Source organism: Rattus norvegicus, chromosome 12, assembly GCF_021556685.1.
Source record: "Rattus norvegicus strain SHRSP/BbbUtx chromosome 12, alternate assembly SHRSP_T2T, whole genome shotgun sequence".
In the NCBI taxonomy this organism is placed as follows: Eukaryota; Metazoa; Chordata; class Mammalia; order Rodentia; family Muridae; genus Rattus; species Rattus norvegicus.
In genome coordinates this window covers 7,020,179-7,039,705 of record NC_141545.1, presented here as the reverse complement: position 1 = coordinate 7,039,705, position 19,527 = coordinate 7,020,179, and the positions used below count along the sequence as shown (strand labels likewise).

The following is a 19,527-nucleotide window of genomic DNA, read 5'->3' as shown; positions in this document are numbered from 1 at the left end:
ACCCCAGTTCTGCTCAGAATACTCTCAGGAGTCAAGCCTTCTGCCCATCAAAACCCATTTCAGAAGCTCAGAATCCTGGTTTTGTGTGTGTGTGTGTGTGTGTGTGTGTGTGTGTGTGTGTGTGTGTGTGTGTGTGGGGTGGGGGAGCTGTTGACACAGAGGTGGCAAAGCGGTGCTGGCCACACCCTCCTAGTGAGCACAGATTTCTATCTGTAGAATGAGTTGCAGACTTGGAACACTTGGTTAGATGCGCCCTGTTCCCTAAGTGGGACTAACTAACCTGAGACCACAGGTGCTCGGACATCTAGAGATGATTACAGGCAAGCGCTGCAATCATCTGTTCCTACGGAGAATTCTTCGGTTTGTAAAAAGTACAGCCTGAATCAAACCCAGTCCTTTTGATCCTAAGCAATGTTTTCAAGACGCTGAGAGTGGTGTGGTGAGCAGCAGGTATTGGATGCATAGGCCAAGCTCTGTCACTGCAGGCATTCTCTGTGCAGTGGCCCACTTATCGGGTACTACAGCCCTTCCAGGGCCACCGTTATTATCCCACTAACAGAGATCACAAGACACTGTCCAGTGTCACAGGGCTTGCCTTGCTTCCTGTCTCCCCCAACCCCGCGCACCCCTCCTTCTGGTCCGTCCTTCTCAGTCGAGCATAAATGACTTCTGGATTCTCCTACTCCCCACCCAGAGTTGCTGTCGCTCCTCAGCCCCCTCTGCTCTCGTTCCATCCCTCAGTGTTCCCATTTCTTGCCTTTGGATAACAACACTTTAACGTCTGCAATTCAGACATCTAAAATCTGAATGCTTTTGAGTGCTGCCGTGATAGAAAGTTCCACACCAGGAAGTCTTGTCTCCAGCACAAAACTATCAAAAGGATTACATTAAAAAAAAAATACAGGCCACATGTAGGATGTATATATGAGACATAGATGAAGTTTGTATTTAGACGGGTCCCATCCCCAAGATATCTCATTAGAAACATGCAAATGCTTTAAAATCTGGAACAGCACTGTTCCAAGCTACTGGGTAGGGCACATGTGCTCGTGAGCTGGCTGTGGTAGAGAGCCGGAGGTTTCCATCCTCAGTGGCGAACAGTGTATGTGCTTTGTACGTCATAACAGCGCAGGGGTGTCGGTTAGAAAAGTCTCCTATCCTAGATGAGGGTGGCCGTTCAGATTAGGAGCCAGACAGACACATTTGAGGTTCTGATAAAAGCAGACGCAGGCAAGAACTTGGACAGCATCAGAGTGAGGTACCATCCAGGGTGGGCAGCAGGAACCTCCCATATCCCCTCTGCTTCCTCTCAGCCTGGAGTGCACAGCTCCCCAGCCAGATTTCCAGCACACGGGCCTCGTGTAGGAGGGACCCTTTGACTCAGAAACTTGCTTCTTGCTAGCCACAACAAGCAAGGCCTTGCAACACCATTTAGGGGCATTTACCCAAAAGGCACATATGTTTTCATTCAGGGATGTTTGCAAACACCCTGGCTCTTGACTCAGCCCCTGTCAGCTGGATGACTTTCTCCAAGAGGAAGTGGGAAAGGGGAGGGTCAGGGTGAGGAGAGAGAGAGAGAGAGAGAGAGAGAGAGAGAGAGAGAGAGAGAGAGAGAGAGGGAGGGAGGGAGAGGTGGATCAGATCAGGGATCAGGGATCTAGGGACAAATCTTGTCATCTCCCTTTGCAGTCAAGAAGCTACTTAGCCTCCTTGAAGTAGCTGGTACTCTAGTTTCAAGCCAAAGTCTTCATCGTAGTCCAAACTCCAGCGCTTGGAAGCAGAGGCCCCATCTACCCAAGGCCGAGTCCACCCATTGAGTGGTTGTATATCTCTGCCCCATGACGGGCTTCCCAGACAAATGACACAGTGGCTCTAAGATTCCATTGAGGAGGACGGATGGGAAACTGAGATAACTGAAAGCTTATTACTCAGGGTCCGGAGGATGGCTCAGTTGATAAAGTACTGGCCTTGCAAGTGTGAGGACCTAACTTCGAGTCTCAGAACTCATGTCAGAAACTCTGGGCATGGCATCCATATTTAATCCCGGCACAGGGGGAGCAGAGATAGGTGCCCCCCTGGGACTGTTGGCCAGCTCATGGGAGATGCCAGACCAATGAGAGATGTTCTCTCCAGAAAAGAAAAATGAAAAAATATATATTATAAATGATATATGTATGTGAATGGTACCTAAGGAACAGCACTGTGGATGTCCTGTGGCATACACATGCATACCCCAAGTTCACTGTTTATCGTGCTCTGTGCCCAGTGCTTGCTGTGCATTTTCTCCCTGTAGAACCTACACATTGAAACCTGAACGTCATTCCCACAACCCCTTTATCCTCCCCTCTCTTCACCACCTCCTGGGATCGTTAATTTTGCTGCCATCCTTCGCCGAATGAATTATTTACATTGATTTAAAAATCTCTTATTGAGAGAGGACCATGCGAAAGTTTGAAAGTTCGGTGGTGGCCACAAAGCGTTCTCTCATCACCGTTTACTCTCACGGCTGCCTGTGTGATTACTGGAGATTACCTCAAGCCTTTCATGTCCACAGATACTGAGAAATAAAACCGAGGCTCAATAACAAATTGGCGTGCTCGCCCTGAGGCAGACCATTTCCCTGGCCCTTGGCATTCTTTAGCTGCCTGTAGTTCTTTGTCTAGGTTGAGGCCTCCCTTCCGCGTTTGTGTGTCTATACTGTGACCTTGTTTAGCTCCTGTTTAAGGGATCCTTGTTGGTGAGACTTTATAGGCGTAGCTTCTACCATGACTAGGAGAAAATCTCTCACCACAAACTCACTGTTTCCCAGCTCTTGCAGTCTTTCTGCCCCCGCCTCTCAAGTGATTCCTCAGCCTGAGGTGCGGAAGTCGTGTTGTATATAGATGTGTTATAGACCAATAGGTTTGTACTTACACCATACCAAGTGGTCAGCCCTCAGAGCAGAGATGTACAAGTGACATTATACCAATGAGTAGTTACATTATGTGTTTCAGAATACACACACACACACACACACACACACACACATACATACACATACACACCCACCCCTCCACATACATACACACACATACACATACACACCCACCCCTCCACATACATACACACACATACACACACATACACACACATACATACACATACACACACATACACATACACATACACACACATACACACATATACACACACATATACACACATACACACACACATACACACACATATACACATACACACATACACACATACACACACATATACACACATACACACGTATACACACATACACACACATACACACATACATACACACATACACACAAACACATACACACACATACACACATACACACACATACACACATACATACACACACACACACACACACACACACACACACACACACGAATGTAACAACAAATTTAAAAAAAAAAAAAAAAGAGGCCATAAATCTGAAAGAGACCATGGAGATTTGGTTTGGGAGGGAGGAACAGGGAAATGGTACAATTAAATTATAATCTCAAAATATAAATGATTTTTTTTGGAAAAAAAAAACAACTCAAACTCAGACCTCCTGACTGGGGACTACAGAATCTAAACGTTTCATCTTAATTTCATAGCACTCACACAGGCTGTCTGTGTGCCAAGTCCTGTTAACTATACCAGCCAGCAATTAATCTGCCCGTGTGTTCTCTTGACCCTATGGCTTCCCCGACAAAGTAAATATTAGCAGCAAACACTCTGCTTGGTGGCACAAGATCACTGGGTATGAGCAACGACTTGGATTTGGGATAGAAGATTATATCCGCATCAATGTTGCAATGTCCGACTTTAGTCTTTCCCCCTTTTCCATTTTATCTTTGGAATCTTTTTTTTTTCTCATAGTGTCACAGGTTATTCCCCTCCCCCTCCCCCTCTGTTTCTCTGTCTCTGTCTCTCTGTCTCTCTGTCTCTGTCTCTGTGTGTGTGTGTGTGTGTGTGTGTGTGTGTGTGTTCATCTTTTGAGGTTCACAAAACTTGGAAAAAGTTAAGCCTGGTTTGAAATGCGTCTTCTCCTTCCCGTAAAGTTTTAGGCTAACTCGCATGGGATTGGTTAGGTAAGGTGCCTGCTTGGCCCGATGGCAGGGGACCCTGATAAGGAGCACACTCTTGGCTGATGACAGACTGGCAGCGTTTCCCGTTGGTATGCGCAGGGCTGCCGAGCCAGTTTTTAAAGAGCAGATTTATTTAAAAAGAAAAGAAAAGAAAGGAAGAAAAAATCCAGCTGTGAGTTTTCATTTTTTCCTCTTAGAGCTGGAAGGCGGGGCCAAAACCAACCTCAGACTAGGCACTCCATTGATCAGGTTAGAGCGATGTGGGCCCGTCTCACAGGCGACAACTAAGCACGGAGGAAATATTAGCTGGCAGAGATAACGAAGAGAACGCCGTGAGTGGCAGAGGCACCATCTGTCAGTTTCTGAGCAGCAGTTCTCAAGACAGCAGAGAAGGAAGGGAAGAAGAAGCTAGTTCTGTTCCAAAGGACATTTTCAGACAAAGTAAGTTTGTGCTCCTTGGGAAAGCAGGCTGTGGTGGGAAGAGATGGGCTCACTCTCTGGGCTGCGGGATCTGTTACGGGCGTGCGGAGTTTGCTTCTCTGGTAGATCTGACCCCGGAGGAGAACATTTTTTTGACAAGAGCTTGGTTTGACATTCACAAGCAGCACTTGTGGTCCCATTACTCATTTTAAAGACATTTAAAGGCCACAGAATGATCTATTTTATATTTCAGATCTCAGATTACAGACACAGACTTCTGTCTTCCCATCTCTCCTTCCTTCCTTCTTCCTCTTCTGCCTGGTTTATTTTCCTCCTTTTAAGCCTTCTGTAGCTGTGAACAGGAGTGTTTGTATCTTTTCTCAGATAATTTAGTGTGGCAGCGGCTCGCCTTTTAGATTAATGGGACTGACAGAACACACCGTTGGTTTGTCCGGTGTATAGATAGATATTTAAACTTCCGACGGACCTTTGGAATCGCGCAGTTGGTGTGGCACCGGATTGTGAAGGCAGCTGTTTCTGGGTCTTTTTGTAGAACAGGAACTGACTCGGGAAATAATCCTGCTGTTTATGTGTGGTACATTTTCAGAGTATTCATTTTCGAGCAAAGTTAGATTGTATGGTTCTGGGTGGCTGTTGGTTACCTCCAAATGGTTCGTAGTCAGTGTTGGATGCTGCGTGTTTTATTAGGCACGGATTTGTCTAATTCTGGTGGGAGATGAAAATAGTAACTATAGCAGAAAAAAAAAAAAAAGAGCCAAGGAGGCAAGGCAACTCCTTTTCAACCTACACAGAGGGGGAAAAGGGACTTTTGTGGGTTTCTAGTGGCTGGCTCTCTAGTGTAAACCAGGAGAGGAGGCACCAGCTGTAAACCGGCAGAGGCAGACGCCACTCAGGGTTATGGCCCAATATGGATGTCAGAGCTCTGTAGCATGTGTGGGAAAATGGCCACACTCCAATGTCTGGAACCATTTATCTTCCCCAGCGCCCAGAAGACAACTGTTCTATGCATTTTACAAGACTCCTCACTGACCGATTTCACTTATACAGAGGGGGCACACTGATGGACACGGGGACAGTGGGGTGGGGGTGAGAGGTTGCTGATCTCTCTCCTGTTTCCCCAACACCGTGCTCTCATTTGGGTTCCGAGCACTGCTGAAGTCACATGCTTTCCACAGGACCCTTCCCCACACACGTGGTAATGAACGCCACATTAATGTCTGATCTTGCTGGGGAAACTAGAAACTAAAGGTCTGTTCTCACTCTCTCCTCTATGGGGTCTGCGTCCTGCAGTGCAGATCCAAAATAATATTCAGAGAAAGAATATGTCAGTAGGCAGGGCTCCATGGAAGCTAGACGTAAAATGGGGGTTAAAGACAGATGTATGACGTTCTTTGGGAAATACTGGAACATTCTGTTGTTGATCTCTGTATCTGTATGAGGGCATCAATCAGGCCAGTCAGGGTATTTTGTTCTTTTTAAATATTTTTCTTAATCTTTGAATGATCCGATCCCCCAAGCTCCCCTGTGCCCCACCTCAGCTTCACGTCCTCTTAAAATTTTTTGGTTTTGTTATTAATAACTCAAGTCCAATTTGTCCTGCCCATGTGCACACGGGTCTGTGAACATCCACTGGGGGCAGAGGCAACCACAGGGGAGAGGCTCTCCTTCACCCAGCAGCCTTCAGTTACCTGTAGTTCCTCCAGTAGGGGTGGGGTCCCTGGGCCCCTTCTGTTGTAGCTGCCAGTACGTCTTGTCTGAGCTAAGTCCCTGTGTGCTAGCACATCACATGGAGGGACACCGACTTATTCTCACCCCCATGTCACATCGTATAGGGATATTTAAAATTTTTTATAAAGGTCAAGAACATTCAGACGCTTTAGGTTTTCAACAGGATTGTCTCGTTGCAGAAAAGACAGTTGACCTCTTACCACATTTCATCGCTTGTAAGCAGAGTGGGTGATTCCAGCCATCTCTCCCAGAGAAACATCAAAAGTCATCAGACCCTCAGTTTTCAATATACATTTGCAAAATTCATTCATTTCCCTAGACTGAACTTCTCTCGGTGCTGAGAAGCAAAATTCAACGATCGTACCTGGCATTGCCTTTGTTTATAATCACCTGCTTCTGTGGGGGCGGGGGAGAGTGGGGGGCGCCCCTTATCCTTTCCCCCATGTGGGTGTCTTCTTTCATTCACTTACCAAGGTTTCGGGCACTTTCTTAATGAGCGTCAAAGTTTTAGAAATTGGGTTAAAATTGGTACCATAAACCTCATAATATCAGGAGCCGGATGTAGATCGCTCCTGAGAGACACAGCCAGAATACAGCAAATACAGAGGCGAATGCCAGCAGCAAACCACTGAACTGAGAATAGGTCCCCCGTTGAAGGAATCAGAGAAAGAACTGGAAGAGCTTGAAGGGGCTCGAGACCCCAAAAGTACAACAATGTCAAGCAACCAGAGCTTCCAGGGACTAAGCCACTACCTAAATACTATACATGGACTGACCCTGGACTCTGACCCCATAGGTAGCAATGAATATCCTAGTAAGAGCACCAGTGGAAGGGGAAGCCCTGGGTCCTGCTAAGACTGAACCCCCAGTGAACTAGTCTATGGGGGGAGGGCGGCAATGGGGGGAGGGTTGGGAGGGGAACACCCATAAGGAAGGGGAGGGGGGAGGGGGATGTTTGCCCGGAAACTGGGAAAGGGAATAACACTTGAAATGTATATAAGAAATACTCAAGTTAATAAAAAAAAAAAAAAACAAAACCTCATAATATAAAGAAACTAGATGGCAGTGCCCAATTAAGATGCCTAACGCCTTTGTCAATTTTACAGACCTACATATGTGTGTGTATGTGTGTGTGTGTGTGTGTGTGCGCGTGCGCGTGTGTGTTTACCTTCAGGTAAATGTGTGTATTATCTTTTTAAAATGTTTCCTTAAAAGTGTCTGTGTGTAAAACACGAAGCATTGGAGATAATAGGCCTCAGTTGTGCTCTGTTTAAAAGCATTTTTCTTTGACGTGAGAAATAGCTCATTTGTGCTAAGGAAGTCAAACATGAGACCTCCCCGTGCCCACTGCCTGCACCACTTGGCTGCCCACAGGTCATGGTTGTTCTTCAGGTAGCACAGGGCACACAGCAGCCCTGGACTCAGGAGTCCTGATGGCCTGGTGAGGCACCCACTTGGCAGCATGACCCCAGACCATCAGTGAACCCCCTCACTCCTCTGCTTCTGCACTGTGGGTATAGGAACGTCTGCCTTACTATAAGGTGATCTTGACGATCAAATGACACCATATTCACAAAACTGTTAACCTCCTTCTAGAATATTCCTTCTGCCCCTGCCCCTCACCCTGTTTTAATAGATCCTGACCATTGCACAAAGGCTTCTCATCACCTTCTAATCTCCTCAAAGACATCCGTCTCTCTTCCCGCTCCGGCTCTCCCAGGACTAGCCAGCTTGGGCCACCATGTCCCTCCCATCTAACATTTGGCTCCGCTGCAGGCCTCCAGTTCTGGGCTCCACAAAATATTTTCTCTCCGATGTTCTGGCGAGTTCTATTTCATTATATTTTTAATGTGTCTTCGTGTGTACTCGGGTGAGCCTAGGTGTGCCCTGTGCATGTAGAAGCCTGAGGAGGTCAGAAGAGGGCATTAGATCTCCTGGAACTGGAGTCACAGAGCTACTGTGGCGTTGCTGGGAACTGAACCCTGTTCCTCTGGAGGAGCAGCCAGTGCTCTTAACCGCTGAGCCATCTCGCCAGCCTCTTCTCTACCATGATTTTTAAAAACTATTTCTATACTTCTTTTTTCCACACTTTTAATTTTGCTTCACTTTTGTATACCAAAAGGTTTTGTTTCAGCGTTTGTCTGGTACTAATAGTCTTTTATGATTGTTCTTCCAGCTTCTGGACTCTAGTACCTTTTCATTGTTGTACTTTTTTGCTGTGAGGCTTTGTGTGTGTGTGTGTGTGAGAGACAGAGAGAGAGAGCGAGAGAGAGAGAGAGCGAGAGCGAGAGAGAGATTCATATATGACTACCGTATTACATCGTCTCTACCAATCCCTCTCTAGCCCCTCCCATATCCTCCTCACTCCCTTTCAAACTCACCACACACACTCACTCACACACACACACACACTCACACACACACACTCACATGCACACACGCACACTCACACACACTCATGCACATGTAGACACACACTCACACACCTGCACACACACTCACACACATGCAGACACACACACACTCACATGCACACACGCACACTCACACACACTCATGCACATGTAGACACACACACACAGACAGAGCTGGATGAGTCCGTTTAGTGTTGTTCGTATTAATATTGTTTAAGGCTGACAACTTAGAACTGGATGACCCATGGGGGTGGTGTCCCTGAAGAAGACAGACCCTCCTCTCTCAGGATCCATCAGCTGCCTGTAGCTCTCCGTTTAGGCGTTGGGCCTTGTCCACTGGGGTTGTCACCACTCCCATCTTGCCTAGGTATTTTGGAGATTTCACAGGTATAGCAGACGTCCTCATCCACTGCCTCTTACAGTCTCTGCTCCCTCTTCTGAGATGTTCCCTGAGCCCTAGATGTCCTCTCTTTGGTTCCTGCAGTGGTGCCCCATTGTGCTGCTGATGCATCCCCTGTGCCTGGGCATCCCTGTGGCCATTGGTTCTTTGTGTTTTACCAGTTACGAATCTCTGCAATGGTTTCCATCTGCTGCAAAACGAAGCTTCTTTGATGAAAGGCAGGAGCTACACTTATCTGTGAATTTAAGGAGAAAGAATACAGTTAGAGATTATATTGACCTGGTAATAGTGGTACCCATGCCTCCGGGGCAACCAACGGTGAAGAACCGTGTTTCAACGCTGTCCTCGGATTCTAGAACTACTTTAAATATCACTTGTCTTTGGTGACCTTACAACATAATTCCTCCATAGAATGGCAGCCTTCCTCGTTTCCGGTTCCCTTAGTATATGTTTGAATCAAGTCTTTGTCTTATTCCTTCTTCATTGATGCACTGTCCATCACCTTGAGTTCTTTCTTGACGCACCATCCATTCCTTGATTATCTGGCACTCACTGTAGTTTCTCCCAGCTACGATGTTGATGATCAAGTTATGTTTGTTGGATAAATAAATAAGTGTCCCCCACCAGTCCCTTGGTATTTTGCCTGTTTAGGGTATTTTGCCCTTGAACACTTTTGGGGACAATACAGATAGATATGCATGTGTCTGGAGGTATTTGACCATTGTAATAACATATAGACTAGAAATCTGATATTCCAACAGAGAGGTCTAGATAAAATGTTAACCTATTGATCCGATCCTACGTCAGTCCTTCTAATCACACTTACAATTGCTTTAATTTTTGTACTTATTTATGTGTGTGCGTACTTGTGCACATGTATGCCACACAAGCGAAGGGCCTGAGGAAGCCAGGTGAGGGTGTAGGGTACCCTCAAGTTCCACTTATGTGGGGTTGTAAGGCTGGTAAAGGGCGAAGTGAACTCTGGTTCTCTGCAAGCATCATGTGTGCTCTTAATTGCAGGGCCGTCTCTCCAGCCAAGACATGGGAAGTCTCCCTACCTCGAGGTCTCTTGCAAATGAGGCTAAAAGAGGAAAACTTGAATGTACTTGCTAAATGACAATAGAGAAACTATGTAAATTGTGGAGGCTTTCCATAATCTCGCACTTAATCTCTCTTTACACAGAATAGCTGGCAAAGGTAAAGCCATTTTGTCGTAATGTCTCTGCTTGTTGAATCAGGATGAACCTCAGGGGTACTGGGAGCAACCTTGCACCAAGTCAGGGCTGTGCTGTTGTTGAACACTGAGCATCCACAACCCCTCATGTCCATCATGTCCGTCATGTCCGTCTGCGTTTAACAAGAGGGGTCGACTACATCCCACTCTCCCCTGCGTCTCTCAGCAATGATGTCAGAGCGAAGGGAGGACGCTTGGTAAAACTTGGTCTCCTTGTACATCTTTCTAGCCTCAAAGGTGCTGAAAATCGTGGACCACCTTTAAAGGTCACTCTAGATGCTTCTGACTGGATATGTGTTCTATGCACTGCAGAGTAAATGATGTAATTCCTCCGTTTTCTGTTTAAAGGATAGGAGAATGTCCACCTAACAATGGCTATAAGCACTGTAATAAACACAAAATAAATCCCCAGAAGAGAGTAGACAGAAATGCAGTGTCAGTGTGGACAGTTCGATGGGGTCAGGGGCTGGGCAGAATGGAGTCCTGAAAGGTTAACCCTATTGGAAAACTAACTTAACAATTGGGAAAATTATTTTCATGAGGAACCCCATTTGTCCTGATAAGTCTTCAGAAGTTTGAATTGATGTCTTCAGTGTCATGTTTTAGCTCAGTCATTCCAGGGAACACACACACGACAGGCATAGGGCAGAAGTTGTCCAGTGATTTGAGCCGGGGCTGAACTGAACCTGTTTAAGGTACGAGAAGCTAGACTCGAGTTGATGAACTCAGTATCCCTCCACCAAGGAAGCCTTCAGGATGCTAAGAACGGTGCTGCTAAACCAGAGGGGAAAGGCATGCAGACTGGGGTATGCAATTGCCCTCCTAAGACACCTGCTCACCTTGTACCCATCAGCAAAGGGCAAGAAGCCCTGTCAGAATTCCCCACTTGGGAGTCTGGAACTCGAAATCCCCTCGGTGGCCGCTGCAAACATTGTGCTTCTTGGGGCTAATGAGTCTCTTTCTCCCTGTCAGAAAACAATGACTTAGAATAATCTCTGGAGAAGCATTCTTCTGCACATGCTTATTATCCTGAATCACAGATTCAGCACAGTCTGTGCTGGGCCCAGCCCAGGATACACCTAGAGAACCCCAGTAAGCAAATGAAAGGCAGTTTCTTAAATTGACCATAAATGACTCCATGAAAGGACCCTGTGCTCTTTCTAGAGGCTCCCTAATGGGTGTTCTTCAGGCTTTGCAAGTACTTGAATTTAAAAAACACAAAAAGGGTTAAGTTCAGAGTTCAGTTTAAGTGAAAATGGTTGATTTTTGTTTGTGTGTTTGTTTGCTGAGGATAAGACTCCAAATTAGACCACCCTTCTATGCCAGGTTTTAGAGCAAAGAACCAAAGGATAACTGTGTCTTTGGGGTTGACTATTGACATGCCCTGCCTCATAGGTTTGTGTAAGCCAGGAGGGTGTTTTTCTTGCAGTTCCCTCCACATTTGCTTATTTGGTCTGAATGTTACTCTGATCCCAAGTCCCCTCTCTTGTTGCAGACAAGACCCCTAGCACAGTAGCATACGGCTCACTTCAACACTTGTATTTTGAGCACCTACTATGTGCAAGGAACTGTGGAGAGGAAAGTAAACCTATAGCATCCAGTCCCATCCTGGGGTCAGAGAGAGGGTCATGACTCAAGAAAGAGTAATTTCTGTATGACTCTAAGGCTTAAGGAAACGTACAAATTCAAATCTAATCAGAAGGTCTGGAACGGCTGGTGGAGGGCATGGTTTTGGCCCAGAAATGCAAATCTATTCTAGTACACATGTTACGAAACAAAAACACAAAGGCTGTAAAATTTTGATGTACTTAAAGAATAAAGGATGGCGGGAGAGAGATCTCACCGCCTGATCAGGTGGGCACTCCTGAGGCTGCAGAGCGGAGGAGACCACCAACACTGCCCACCCCTGCCCACATCCCTGGCCCAAGAGGCAACTGTATAAGGCCTCTGGGCTCCCGTAGGGGAGGGCCCAGGGGCGGCAGGACCCCTGCGCCTGAGACACCGCCGAAACCTGAAGGAAACAGACCGGATAAACAGTTCTCTGCACCCAAATCCCGTGGGAGGGAGAGCTAAACCTTCAGAGAGGCGGACACGCCTGGGAAACCAGAAGAGACTGCACTCTATGCAAATCCAGTCGCCAGAGGAAAACACCAAACGCCATCTGGAACCCTGGTGCACGGAGGCTCCCGGAAAGAGCGGCGCAGATCTTCCCGGTTGCTGCCGCCGCGGAGAGGACTTAGGCAGTACCCCACGAGCAAACTTGAGCCTTGGAACCACAGGTAGGACCAACTTTTCCCCTGCAAGAAACCTGCCTGGTGAACTCAAGACACAGGCCCACAGGAACAGCTGAAGACCTGTACAGAGGAAAAACTACACGCCCGAAAGCAGAACACTCTGTCCCCATAACTGGCTGAAAGAAAACAGGAAAACAGGTCTACAGCACTCCTGACACACAGGCTTATACGACAGTCTAGCCACGGTCAGAAATAGCAGAACAAAGTAACACTAGAGATAATCTGATGGCGAGAGGCAAGCGCAGGAACCCAAGCAACAGAAACCAAGACTACATGGCATCATCGGAGCCCAATTCTCCCACCAAAGCAAACACGGAATATCCAAACACACCAGAAAAGCAAGATCTAGTTTCAAAATCATATTTGATCATGATGCTGGAGGACTTCAAGAAAGACATAAAGAACTCCCTTAGAGAACAAGTAGAAGCCTACAGAGAGGAATCGCAAAAATCCCTGAAAGAATTCCAGGAAAACACAACCAAACAGTTGAAGGAATTAAAAATGGAAATAGAAGCAATCAAGAAAGAACACATGGAAACAACCCTGGACATAGAAAATCAAAAGAAAAGACAAGGAGCTGTAGATACAAGCTTCACCAACAGAATACAAGAGATGGAAGAGAGAATCTCGGGAGCAGAAGATTCCATAGAAATCATTGACTCAACTGTCAAAGATAATGTAAAGCGGAAAAAGCTACTGGTCCAAAACATACAGGAAATCCAGGACTCAATGAGAAGATCAAACCTAAGGATAATAGGTATAGAAGAGAGTGAAGACTCCCAGCTCAAAGGACCAGTAAATATCTTCAACAAAATCATAGAAGAAAACTTCCCTAACCTAAAAAAAGAGATACCCATAGGCATACAAGAAGCCTACAGAACTCCAAATAGATTGGACCAGAAAAGAAACACCTCCCGTCACATAATTGTCAAAACACCAAACGCACAAAATAAAGAAAGAATATTAAAAGCAGTAAGGGAAAAAGGTCAAGTAACATATAAAGGCAGACCTATCAGAATCACACCAGACTTTTCGCCAGAAACTATGAAGGCCAGAAGATCCTGGACAGATGTCATACAGACCCTAAGAGAACACAAATGCCAGCCCACGTTACTGTATCCTGCAAAACTCTCAATTAACATAGATGGAGAAACCAAGATATTCCATGACAAAACCAAATTTACACAATATCTTTCTACAAATCCAGCACTACAAAGGATAATAAAGGGTAAAGCCCAACATAAGGAGGCAAGCTATACCCTAGAAGAAGCAAGAAACTAATCGTCTTGGCAACAAAACAAAGAGAATGAAAGCACACAAACATAACCTCACATCCAAATATGAATATAACAGGAAGCAATAATCACTATTCCTTAATATCTCTCAACATCAATGGCCTCAACTCCCCAATAAAAAGACATAGATTAACAAACTGGATACGCAACGAGGACCCTGCATTCTGCTGCCTACAGGAAACACACCTCAGAGACAAAGACAGACACTACCTCAGAGTGAAAGGCTGGAAAACAACTTTCCAAGCAAATGGTCAGAAGAAGCAAGCTGGAGTAGCCATTCTAATATCAAATAAAATCAATTTTCAATTAAAAGTCATCAAAAAAGATAAGGAAGGACACTTCATATTCATCAAAGGAAAAATCCACCAAGATGAACTCTCAATCCTCATCTTCGATTGGTTTATATACAAGTGTGCAATTTCTAGGCTTGAAAGTAAAATGATGCTATCTGGTGCTGGATAGAGGAGCCTTATTTTTTATTATGGCAGCTTGCTATTTTTGTAACATGGTGATTTGGTTGAACACAATAAAGTACAGTAGTAACTGATCTCCCCCTCTTCCTGGATGAGTGAGGAGATGATTAAATGTTGATGTCAGCATCCATGAGCATATTCAGATGAGCTTCTGCTTCTGTTGAAAAGGATGCTGTGTTTGATTGTGGTCCGAAGCTTTGAAGCACTACTTGGCATCTCCTTCCTTGGAGGTCTCACTGTTTTAACATAACAGATTTGATAGCTTGTTGGTAAGGTGAGGTCCAGCTTGTCTCCACTAGGTCATCTTCATGTGAATCCGGTGGTTATACGGTTTTGTTCTAGGGATATTTCATTTTTTTAATAACGGTTTTAGCTGACATTCATGGAGAGAATGAACCCTTAGAAGTGTGCCACTAGTGAAAGGAAATCCTGTCTAGAGTATGTTTCTTTACAAAGCTGTGTCACACCATCCTTTGGGCCCTCTGCTGGAAAAGTAGAATCAAGTCTCAAATAATGCCTTTTAAATTGTATCCTCTAGTATTATAGATGTAGGACAGTACTGTATCATACCTCTGTGGATGTAAAATAGCTTGTACCTGCTTTATGATACGTAGTAGTGACCGTGCTTTATCAGAGCTGTTTTTAATGATGTTGCTCAGAATGTTTTCTTTCCAGATGATGATTGAGAAGCTAATTTAAAATAAAATGGTGCCAGGTACCACAAGAGTAACAGAACTGTGCTGTTTTCTCGGGTTTTGTTTTTTTTTACTTTTTTTTTTTTAATGGAGTGTGCTGGATGTCTCTACAGTTTTGTTCAGATGACTGCAGAACCTGGAAAAGCTGTTGCTGCTGTTGTTGCATAACACACTGCTATTATTGGTCTTTTTATATAAATATAAATATATATATACAGATATATAATTTGAATTTTTTGAAACTTTACCTGTGCTGTCAACTTTCGAAAAAAGTATCCCCGTTTACTGTGTTGAGTTGGCACTGTACAGAAATTAACAGCCATATTGGTCTAGAAATGTTGAACTTAAGTTTTTTCCATTTGTACAGGGGTAACACACTGTATTAAATATGTAAGGTCTTATATACGTGGGTTTGATTACAAAAACTAATAAAGTATTCTCTAAATTAAAAAAAAAAAAAAAAAAAAAGAATAAAGGATGGAATGACACTGGGCTAGAGCAGTGGCTCTCTCCCTTCCTAATGCCGCCATTCCTCATGCTACGAGGAAGTAGAAGACTATTGCATTGTGACCTCATAACTGCAATGTTGCTACTGCTATGAGTAGTAACATGAATGTCTCATATGCAGGAGAGCAGATGTCTGAGCCTTGTAAAAGGGTTGTGTGACCCTCAGGGGGTTACGACTTACAGGTTGAGAGCGACTGGGCTAGGAGTTATGAACACAGGCTGCTCTTCCAGAAGACGGGGTTTCACATGGCTCGATACCATCTGTAATGCCAGGGGATCTGATGCCTTCTTCTTCTCCTTGGGTAGTGCACACACACACACACAGACACACACACACACACACCATGCACATATATGGAAGCAAAAGCATTTATACACATAAGATAAAAACAAACAATTCTTTGGAGAAGTAAATGAGTGGACTCCAGCATTGAACTAGAAATATCACTGCTGGATATTTCTGGATATTGTGGGTATAAGAGCTGGGTCTTGAAGGGGGGACAGACTCAATTGTTGTAATCTTGACATTAGTTCACAAACCATGTGTAGCTACATGTTTGCGGAGGCTACGTTTTAGTTTGGGATATGTATTCTGGAGAGGAGTGACTCAGAAAAGAAACGACGATACTGTGAATGGACCCACCCATTCAACGATTGTTAACAAATGTGCCAAGGCCAGTTTTAGGCCATCGTAACACAAGAAATCATCCAGCTGGTCAATGAAGCTCCTTTCCCTCACGGAGCGTACAATCTAGTGGAGAGGGACAGCATCAGAGCCAAGCTGAGGGCGTTGATTTTGGTGCTGTGGTATGAGACTCGATGGACAGTGAGTCTTGGCTTAAAGGTGGCTTTTTATCCACTCAACAAGCACACATTAACACTGCACGTAGCACCATCAAGTGTGCACTGCACTTACAGAGACATACTGTGCTCACTGATGGGAGAGGACAGAATGTTTGCAAATGTGTAAAGGTTGCTTCCCAGACTGGAGAGAATAAAGGAGCATAATTAACTCTGACACACGCTCACATCAGGTAAGTTTTACTTCCTTTCTCTCTTCTTTCCTTCTTACCTCCCTTCCTCCCTCCCTTCTTTCCTCCCTTCCTCCCTCCCTTCTTTCCTTCCTTCCTCCTTCCCTCCCTTTCTTTCTTTCTTTCTTTCTTTCTTTCTTTCTTTCTTTCTTTCTTTCTCTCTCTCTTTTTTCTTTCTTTCTTTCTCTCTCTTTTTTCTTTCTTTCTCTCTCTCTCTTTCTCTTTCTTTCTTCCTTCCTTCCTTTCTTTCTTTCTTTCTTTCTTTCTTTCTTTCTTTCTTTCTTTCTTTCTTTCAATAATCTTTCCTCAATGGCAGCCTCAACAGATAGCTGTGTTCTTCAATGATAGACACTATCTAAATCTGTCTGTAGTACTGAGCTGTGAGGGTATCTCATGTGGCAGATGTATGCTGTGAATAGATTCTGGGGTAATAATGACATTAGCCTCTCGGCCCTGGGCAGGTTTAGCGGGGCCTGGGTAACCAGCATTTTTATATGGTGACCTCATGGTATAAGTGGAAAATGCATCATATCGCATAAAGGGTTGGAAGCATGCCACGGGAATGAGCTCACCATATGCATTCCTGTGTACACATGGTTCTTAGTCCGGGGACCTCGCTGCTGTAAGTGGACAGCAGCTTCCCTAATCCAACACATCATTTCCCATGGCTTCTGTTACCTCTCGCTAATCAGTCAAGGAATAGCAAATGGAAAAATCCAATTGAGTTCCCACTCCCCTTTAGAAACCACCAGCAGGGCTTTCATAACATTCTGATAGTAAAGACTGGCAAAATAATTTGGCTTGTAAAGATATTTAAATAAAATACACAAAAGTACTAAGATTTCTTTTTTTTTCTTTTTTGAATTTTTATTTTAAATTTATATTTTAAATGTTATCCCCTTTCCTGGTTTTCCCCTCTAAAACCTGCTTTCCCGTCCTCCCTCCTGCTTCTGTGAGGGTGCTCCCTCATACACCCACCCACTCCCTCCCCCCTCCCTGGCCTGACATTCCGTTACACTGGGGCATTGAGCCTTGACAGGACCAAGGGGCTCTCCTCCCATTGATGCCCAACAAGGCCATCCTCTGTTACATATGAGGCTGGAGCCATAGGTTTATTTCTGTGTTCTCTTGGGATGCTGGTTTAGTCCCTAGGAGCTCTAGTGTCTGGTTGGTTGATATTGTTGTTCTTCTTATGGGGTTGCAAACCCCTTCAGGTCCTTCAGTCCTTTCTCTAACTCCTCCATTGGGAACCCCGTTCTCAGTTTAATGGTTGGCTGCAAGCATCCGCCTCTGTATTTGTCAGGCTCTGGCAGAGCCTCTCAGGAGACGGCTATATCAGGCTCCTGTCAGCAAGCACTTCTTGGCATCCTCAAAAGTGTCTGGGTTTAGCGTCTGTATATGGGATGGATCCCCAGGTGGGGCAGTCTCTGGATGGTCTTTCCTTTAGTCTCTGCCCCACACGTTGTCTCCATATTTCCTCTTATGAGTATTTTTGTTCCTCCTTCTAAGAAGGTCTGAAGCATCCACACTTTGGTCTTTCTTCTTCTTGAGCTTCATGTGGTTTGTGAATTCTATCTTGGGTATTCCAAGTTTTTGGGCTAATATCTGCTTATCAGTGAGTGCATGCTGAGTGGGTTACCTCACTCAGGATAATATTTTCTAGTACAATCAATTTGCTATGAATTTCATGAAGTCATTGTTTTTGATAGCTGGGTAGTACTCCATTGTGTAGATGTACCACACTTTCTGTATGCATTCCTCTGTTGAAGGACATCTGGGTTCTTTCCAGCTTCTGGCTATTATAAATAAGGGTGCTATGAACATAGTGGAGCATGTGTCTTTGTTGCATGTTGGAGCATCTTTTGGGTATAGGCACAGGAGAGGTATAGCTGTGTCCTCAGGTAGTACAATGTCCAGTTTTCAGAGGAACCTCCAGACTGATTTCCAGAATGGTTGTACCAGTCTGCAATCCCACCAACAATGGAGGAGTGTTCCTCTTTCTCCACATCCTCGCCAGCATTGGCTGTACCTGAGTTTTTGATCTTAGCCATTCTGACTGGTGTGAGGTGGAATCTTGAAAGATTCCCCAACATATAAGGACACGTGCTCCACTGTGTTCATAGCAGCCTTATTTATAGTAGCCAGAAGCTGGAAAGAACCCAGATGCCCTTCAACAGAGGAATGGATACAGAAAATGTGGTTCATTGACACAGTGGAGTACCACTCAGCTATTAAAAACAATGACCTCATGAAGGTCTTAGGCAAATGGATGGAACTTGAAAATATCATCCTGAGTGAAGTCCTAAGGTTTCTAACGCACCCCTCTGTGTCCTGTTCCGTAGACCTTCGTTTTCAGTCTGTATCTGTACCACGCGTTCCTCAGCAGTAGTCAATACACCAGATGGTTCCCATCTGCCCGCCACACTGTACATTACCTCACAGCACTCTTCCAGCTGTATGTCACAGACAAGAAACTAAAGGTCCATGACACTCAGCCACCTCCCAGGATGGCATAGCTCTGGAGCAACTGTGGGTCCCCTTCCAGATCGTTTCTTCTCTCCAGTCCAAAGGGCTATACTGTGGGACTGAGGAGATGGCTTGGTCAGGAGAGTACATAAGAATCACACCAAGGGTGAATCCCCAGAACCCGTGTGTAAACTGGGCATTGTCTCATGTGTCTGTCTGTAACCCTGGTGTTCCTATAGGGAAATAAGTGGGAACAGGAGAATCTGTGGAAACTCATTGGCCAGCTACCCTGTGGAAGACAAGGTACCCTTTGTCAAACAGGGTGGCTAGTACACATGTGTGTGCGAGCACACATACACACACACACACACACACACACACACGCAGAGGTACATACACACCACACTGTTACACACACACACTACTATGACACATTCATAGGCACACATAC

General features: G+C 45.1%; 1 protein-coding gene across 24 annotated transcripts in view; it reads left to right on the top strand.

Moving 5' to 3' along the window:
• The window catches only part of Stard13 (StAR-related lipid transfer domain containing 13), a 396,493-nt gene that overhangs the window by 286,329 nt on the left and 90,637 nt on the right, over positions 1-19,527 (top strand). For 6 of the 24 annotated variants that reach the window (XM_087579108.1, XM_087579106.1, XM_087579100.1 and 3 more), the window contains exon 1: positions 4,351-4,539. The gene's annotated coding sequence lies outside the window, so the exon portion shown is untranslated. 24 annotated transcript variants of the gene reach the window in all.